Source organism: Carassius gibelio, chromosome B23, assembly GCF_023724105.1.
Source record: "Carassius gibelio isolate Cgi1373 ecotype wild population from Czech Republic chromosome B23, carGib1.2-hapl.c, whole genome shotgun sequence".
NCBI lineage: Eukaryota > Metazoa > Chordata > Actinopteri > Cypriniformes > Cyprinidae > Carassius > Carassius gibelio.
In genome coordinates, this window is record NC_068418.1 from 24,445,210 (window position 1) to 24,452,136 (window position 6,927).

Consider the following 6,927-nt stretch of genomic DNA (forward strand, 5'->3'; position numbering starts at 1 on the left):
TTAAAATGTTTTTACTCTGGCCTTTGTATATGGCAGAGAGAAAGCCCTGGTAACTTACTGTCGGCGTCACACACACACACACACACACACAGCGTGAGCATCACCCGCTCGCTGCTAGTGCAAGCACAAAAGGTTTTTTTACGCCGTTTCTTGTACTGTCGTCATCCTGGCCGTTAGAATCGATCCAAATAGCAGTGCAAAGATCCAAATAGCAGTTCAAAGGAGCTTGCTAAACATTGGTGGGGACAAATTTGTCATCTCAAAATATTGATAGGGACTAGTACCTAGCGTCCCCCCCTAAACCTACGCCCATGACTAAAAATCAAAAATCTGGGTGTTATATTAGACAGTAACTTGACTTTTGAAAATCATATTTCCAATGTTACAAAAACTGCATTCTTCCATCTTAGAAACATTGCCAAGCTACGAAACATGTTATCTGTTTCTGATGCAGAAAAGCTAGTTCATGCATTCATGACCTCTAGACTGGACTATTGTAATGCACTTCTAGGTGGTTGTCCTGCTTCTTCAATAAACAAGCTACAGGTCGTCCAAAATGCAGCAGCTAGAGTCCTTATGAGGTCAAGAAAATATGATCATATTACCCCAATTTTACAGTCTCTGCACTGGCTACCTATTAAGTTCCGTATCAGTTACAAAGTATCATTACTTACCTATAAGGCCCTAAATGGTTTAGCTCCTGTGTACCTAACTAGCCTTTTACCACGTTACAACCCATCACGCACCCTAAGGTCAAAAAACGGTCCACTAAAGGAGATAGAGCTTTCTCACATTTGGCTCCCAAACTCTGGAATAGCCTTCCTGATACTGTTCGGGGTTCAGACACACTCTCTCTGTTTAAATCTAGATTAAAAACACATCTCTTTCGCCAAGCATTCGAATAATGTATCTCTTAAATTGTGAGTGTAGTTGCGACTGATCAAATGCACATTTTTATTCTTTAGCTTGGGTTAAACTAATTAGTTTTACTTTTTTGGATCAGCAGCTACGCTAATTTCTCTATTAAGAAATTTAAGTTTTGGTAACACTTTACTTAAAGCCTTTATGTATAATACACTATTAAAAGATATAATGCATTATAATTATTTGTAATGTGCATTGTTATACATCATATCATGCTGTAAATAATTATAACCAAATACATAAAATACATAGTGTAAAAATTGACCGACAAGTATTATAATGTATTAACTGTGGTTGCAATTATTCACGAGCACATACTGTACAGTGCATTACGAGACATAATTAATGCATTAAAACTACTTTTATAATGCATTATACATAAAGGCTTTAAGTAAAGTGTTTCGCTAACTTCACAGAAGCTGAAAACTGTTGTGATGATAAAGGTCACCAATATCCTTCAGAGGCCTGTCTGTAAAGCCCTCTGACCCTCTGATATAATTATATCTCATAAAAGAGCCCTTTGCATGCTGACTAATTCTTGTTTTCGCTTGCATTGATGTACTTTGTCATCCAGATATGTATGTAATTCCTAGTTTAGAGAGCATTTAGACCCAGAGGAGTCTGGTGTGGGTAAATAAAAGGTGGCACACAGTAAGATATCGCTGCTGCACGATGACCGAGCGCCTGCGAGGTGTTGTGGTGGGATGTGGGAGTCGTTCCCACTCTGCGCCAGTGGCATGAACACACAGCTGCCCACGAAGAGTCACGGCAGAGGCCAGATCTCCATCGCTCTGAGGGACATGAGCAGGTTACTAACACTGGAGGAGGAGTGACCTGAGTCATGAGTTTATTTCGGTTAATACCTCCGATAACGTGTTATGACACGCTCTGTTGGTCTCAGGTCCTGGTGTGTGTTCAGGAGGACATCTTGGGCTTTTTTTTCAGTCACACCAAATACTACACGATAAGACTGCCGTATGTTGTTTAATTTAAATGATTGAATGAAGTTATTTAATTTTATATGAATTTGTATGAATGCTAATACACACACACACACACACACATAAAGTGACATAATGCATTTGATTCAATTACCTTAAAAAAGAGTATGCATATATATATACACACAGCAATATACCTTAATATTATGTTCATTAAATTATTTTACATTTGTTTTTTGTTTTTTTATATATTCCTAAATAAATGGTTACATTTAAACATATTTAATTATATAAAGTATATAAATACATACTAATTTGTGTGTAATTATATAATTATTCAAATGAATTTTATTAAACGATTTACATATTCTGTTGCATTTATATATATTGTTTTGTTACATTGTTACATTATGTTATATTGTTTTGTATACAGCAATGCCTATGCTCTTTCAGACACACACACACAGACAAATATATGTGTGTATGTGTGTGTATAAATGTGTGTGTGTGTGTGTGTGCATATGCATTGTTGTATAATAAAACAATATAAAAACTATATTAAATATAATATATGTATATATGTGTGTGGGGGGGTTGTTTAATATATTACTATAAATATATCGATTTTGTAGAAATATCATTTTTATAAGAAAGAAGAGGAAACAGAAAAGGAAGAAGAGTCAAAAATACAAATGACTTGCAGGAAAACTTTCTTTCTTCAGTTTTGTCTTTTGGTTAAAGAGCACGAGCACGAGTTGATCCTGAGCTGCAGAGGAACGGACGCGCGCGCCCCCCAGCGGTGAACGCGCAGAAGGGACGAGCAGCACAACAGCCGTCAATCACAGGAATATTTCAAAATACATGTTCGATGGAAACATTGTGCATTATGATCAAGTCTGTAGCTTAATTAATCAAAGAAAGTTAGGTTTCTATGCATGCATTTCAGTATGTTTCTATCATTAACTCAACACGTCCAGGCTTTATGTGTGGTGCATCTTCAGTCAGTACACTGAAAATAATGACTTTGTGGTGTGGTAAAATCTATTACATTAATTAATGTAATTTATACATTGTAAAATCAAGATTAAGTTGGAACTATAATATCTTAAGTAAAAATTACACTATTTATTCATGTAATAACATAACTGAGAAGAAAGAGTAAAGTGTATTATATATTTACAAGTATTATTTAATGTTTTATGGTCACAGCACATTCACCTAAAAATACTAAGTAAATGTTAATCTGAAAAGCTAAGTGCGTTTGAATCCGCTTTTTTTTTTCTTTTTCTTTTTTTTAAACAAGATCCTTCTGGCAGTGGCAGAGACGGTTGGTTTGGTTTGGGCGGTCACTTTTGGCTGACTTATCTTCGGTAAGTTTTGACTTTTCTACTTTAGTTTTGTGAAAACAACTATGTGTTCATTTTCATGGTTTGATTATTGCATAGACGTTACGGTTCAAAATTATCTGAACGTAAGTTTTAATCACAATAAGGTTAACGTTAGCTAAGCGCCGCCTTTATCCACTTCTATAAAGTTGAGACTGATAGTTAGTCAAAACTAAATGTAGTTAGCCGCGTTCTTGTAGAAAAAGTCACCCAGTCTGGTTAACTTCAGAGTAATTTAATGTTAGCTGGCCGTGATTAAATTCAAACTGTCATGCGTTATGTAAGGAAATCGATGTAACGTAACATTAAAGTGCTGTCTGCCTGTGTGTGTCCTATCTAATGTTAGCCTTATTTAAAAGTGTCTAACGTTAACGTTAGTCGTTTTAAATCCACTGAAAATTTCGCAGCAAGTAGCTTATCAAAGTCTGCATCAAAGAAGGAACGTTTGGAAAAATGCAGTAACGTTACCAGATGGCAGGTGAACTTGGCTACTAATTACGTTAAACATTGATGTGTAGCAGCAAGTGCTTGTATAAATTCAGTCATTTTATTTTAATAAGCTAGCGGTATGAAGGTACGTTCATCTTCTTAATGAAAATAAAATGTAATGTTTTTAAATCCTAACGTTAGACCACAGCCTTTCACGGGTTAAGTGAGGGAGGTTAGCATCAGTAGCTTCATCCATGTGAATCTCAGTCTAGGAGCTGAAGCAAGAACCGTTATCTTTGAACGCAATGGGCGGCAAGCGTCTCCGCCTCGTTGCCATGCCAATTCATTTTCAGGCACAAACTCGTAACAAGTTCAATGCTGTATTAAAAGGAAATAAAACTAAATGTAAATGAGATCTCAATGACACAATTAGTTTCTCTCAACAGGTAAAAGAACAGTACAGGAGTGCGTTGCGATATCTATCTGGTCTGACACGGCAACATTCTCATACAGGCAAGTAGAAATATTTGTAATAATACTATAATATTGCTGCTCTTATTTCTCAAACTTACACACCAGGGAATCTTTTCAAAAAATGTCTAACAAAATATATAAAAATGTGACAAATAGATAAGTAAATGCATGTTTTTGACAGGTAATAAAACTGTAATGGATTGGAATATATATATATATATATATATATATATATATATATATATATATATATATATATATATATATATATATATATATATAATTTTATTTTTAAAAACTTAAATTTAACTTGTTAAAATCTGCAGAATACTGCACACAAGACAAACTGCATGCAGGTATATATGCAGAACAGCTCCTCCTGCTTGTAATTCACACAGTATTGACACATTATCAATCTGTTCACAGTACCAAAGCAGACGTGAAACTGTCATCCGCAGCCTTATCCTGTACCTCCCTCAGTGAGAAAGAAGAGCTTTTTGAAGATTGCCTGGTAAAGCATGATTTTTTTTTTTTTTGTCATAAAAATCATTTTTAAGCGCAAGTGAAAAAGTAAGACACAAACATGAAGATTTTCCACTCAGCAATGTTCCAAATTATGTGCAGTCACAACTTAAACGTAGTCTGGATATTAAAAAGGGTTTCCTGGCACTGTAAAGGTGCAGAGCCACACAGTGTATGGTTTCGCACAACATTCATTTTATGGGGACAATCTGTGAATTGCATCTGCCTTGCGCAATGTTCTACTAACTTTTTTACTTATGTTGACTCAAGGTAAAACACATTATACTGAATTTAACAATGTGAGTTATGTTAAGTAATTTTTAGCGAGCATGTTCGTTCGGCATTGATAATGAATCTCTTTTGTATTTGTGTCTTAATAGAATTGCGTTCTTTCTTTTTTATAAACTGTATGCAGGAGGACACTTGTAGTGATGCCGCTGAACACACCCTTAAGATACTGGTCATCCATGGTGCTGATCAAGATGATCCAGTCGATGTGTCCATCATGCGGCAGTACTGTTAAAGCTTGCACACTGCTGATGGGGCTTATTTATGCCCTCAACCTGGCATACACCCCAACACTGCTACACCTTTGAGGTGTTCCAGAAACATTTCCTGGACCTGGATGGTGTTAAGATGTCCCCAAAAGTACAATCTTTATAGTTGAAGTTGCTCTCTTAAATGCTATCAACATGGTACATGCTATACAATCGAAAGCTGTTGGTAGACTCTTGACAAATTTTTACTTCTTGAAATGTTTTAATGTGTTACGGTTTTAAGAGCATAAAGAGCACTTAGTGTCGGTTTGAATGTTGTTATTGCATTAAAGGGTTAGTTCACCCAAAAATCTAAATTAGGTCATTAATAACTTACCCTCATGTTGTTCCAAACCTGTAAGACCTCCATTTATCTTCAGAACACAGTTTAAAATATTTTAGATTTAGTCCGCTCTCAGACTACGACTTTATTCATCATTGTCTTCTCTTCCGGGTCTGTTGTGAGAGAGTTCAAAACAAAGCAGTTTGTGATATCCGGTTCGCGAACAAATCAATTCGATGTAACTGGATCTTTTTGAACCAGTTCACCAAATCGAACTGAATCGTTTGAAATGATCGCATTTCCAATACACATTAATCCAAATGAAATCAAATGACTTAAGCTGTTAACTGATCAGTCAGTCTTCTGTTTGTTATCTGGCTTGGCTTGGTGTTCATCTTCAGTTCTCTCTTCACAGCAGTTCAGTCAGTTTACTGTTTGAGTACATGAATTACTCCGGGATATTGGTTTGTTTGAACTCAGAGGGAGTGTCAGCCACATTAAAAAAGTTAACAGCTTAAGTCATTTGTGAATTAATGCATTTTGGAGACGCGAACAGTTTAAAACGATTCAGTTCGATTTGGTGAACTGGTTCAAAAAGATCCAGTTACATCGAATGATTCGTTCACGAACCGGATATCACAGATCCTTTTCCACTCATATCACAAACTGCTTTTTTTTTTAAACTCTCTCTCACACAGACACGGAAGAGAAGACAATGCTGAATAAAGTCGTAGTTTTTGTTATTTTTGGACCAAAATCTATTTTCGATGCTTCAAAATATTCTAACTGACCCTCTGATGTCACATGGACTACTGTGATGATGTTTTTCTTATCTTTCTGGACATGGACAGTATACCGTACACACAGTTTCAATGGAGGGACTGAGAGCTCTCGGACTAAATCTAAAATATCTTAAACTGTGTCCCGAAGATAAACGGTTTGGACTTGTTTGGAACGACATGAGGGTGAGTTATTAATTACATAAATTTAGATTTTTGTGTGAACTATCCCTTCACCTATTTGAGAAAATATAATCCCAGATATGTGTTGGATGGAGTAAAATGGATTTTCCTTTTCTTTAGGGGAAATTGTTAGTTAATTCTTATTGTAAATGATCCGAGAGGTTACTGAATGTACCTTAACTACTTATCAGTTGATGTGAATATGTGAATGTTGACATAATAAACTGTTAAACTTTATTGAATTTATTTGTGATTTGTGAGAAAAGTATTTGATGCAGAGAAAATAACTACATTTATTTGGTAACACTGAAACAAATTATGTAACAGTTACATAATAATAGTGAGTAATAAAAATTCATTAAACTAAGTAATTAAAAATGTTAAATGGACAGTCTAAAATCTACTTAATTAATTCATAACAGTAAATATAACAGATTTATAAAATTTACTTGATATTTTCACATTTTAAAA

The 6,927-nt window shown here is 35.1% G+C and overlaps 1 long non-coding RNA gene across 1 annotated transcript; it reads left to right on the forward strand.

Moving 5' to 3' along the window:
* Positions 1-4,575: 4,575 nt before the first annotated feature.
* LOC128011110 (uncharacterized) lies at positions 4,576-6,693 on the forward strand. Its single transcript, XR_008182469.1, has 2 exons — positions 4,576-4,664; positions 5,091-6,693. It is a non-coding gene; the product is annotated as an uncharacterized LOC128011110 (long non-coding RNA).
* Positions 6,694-6,927: the final 234 nt, after the last annotated feature.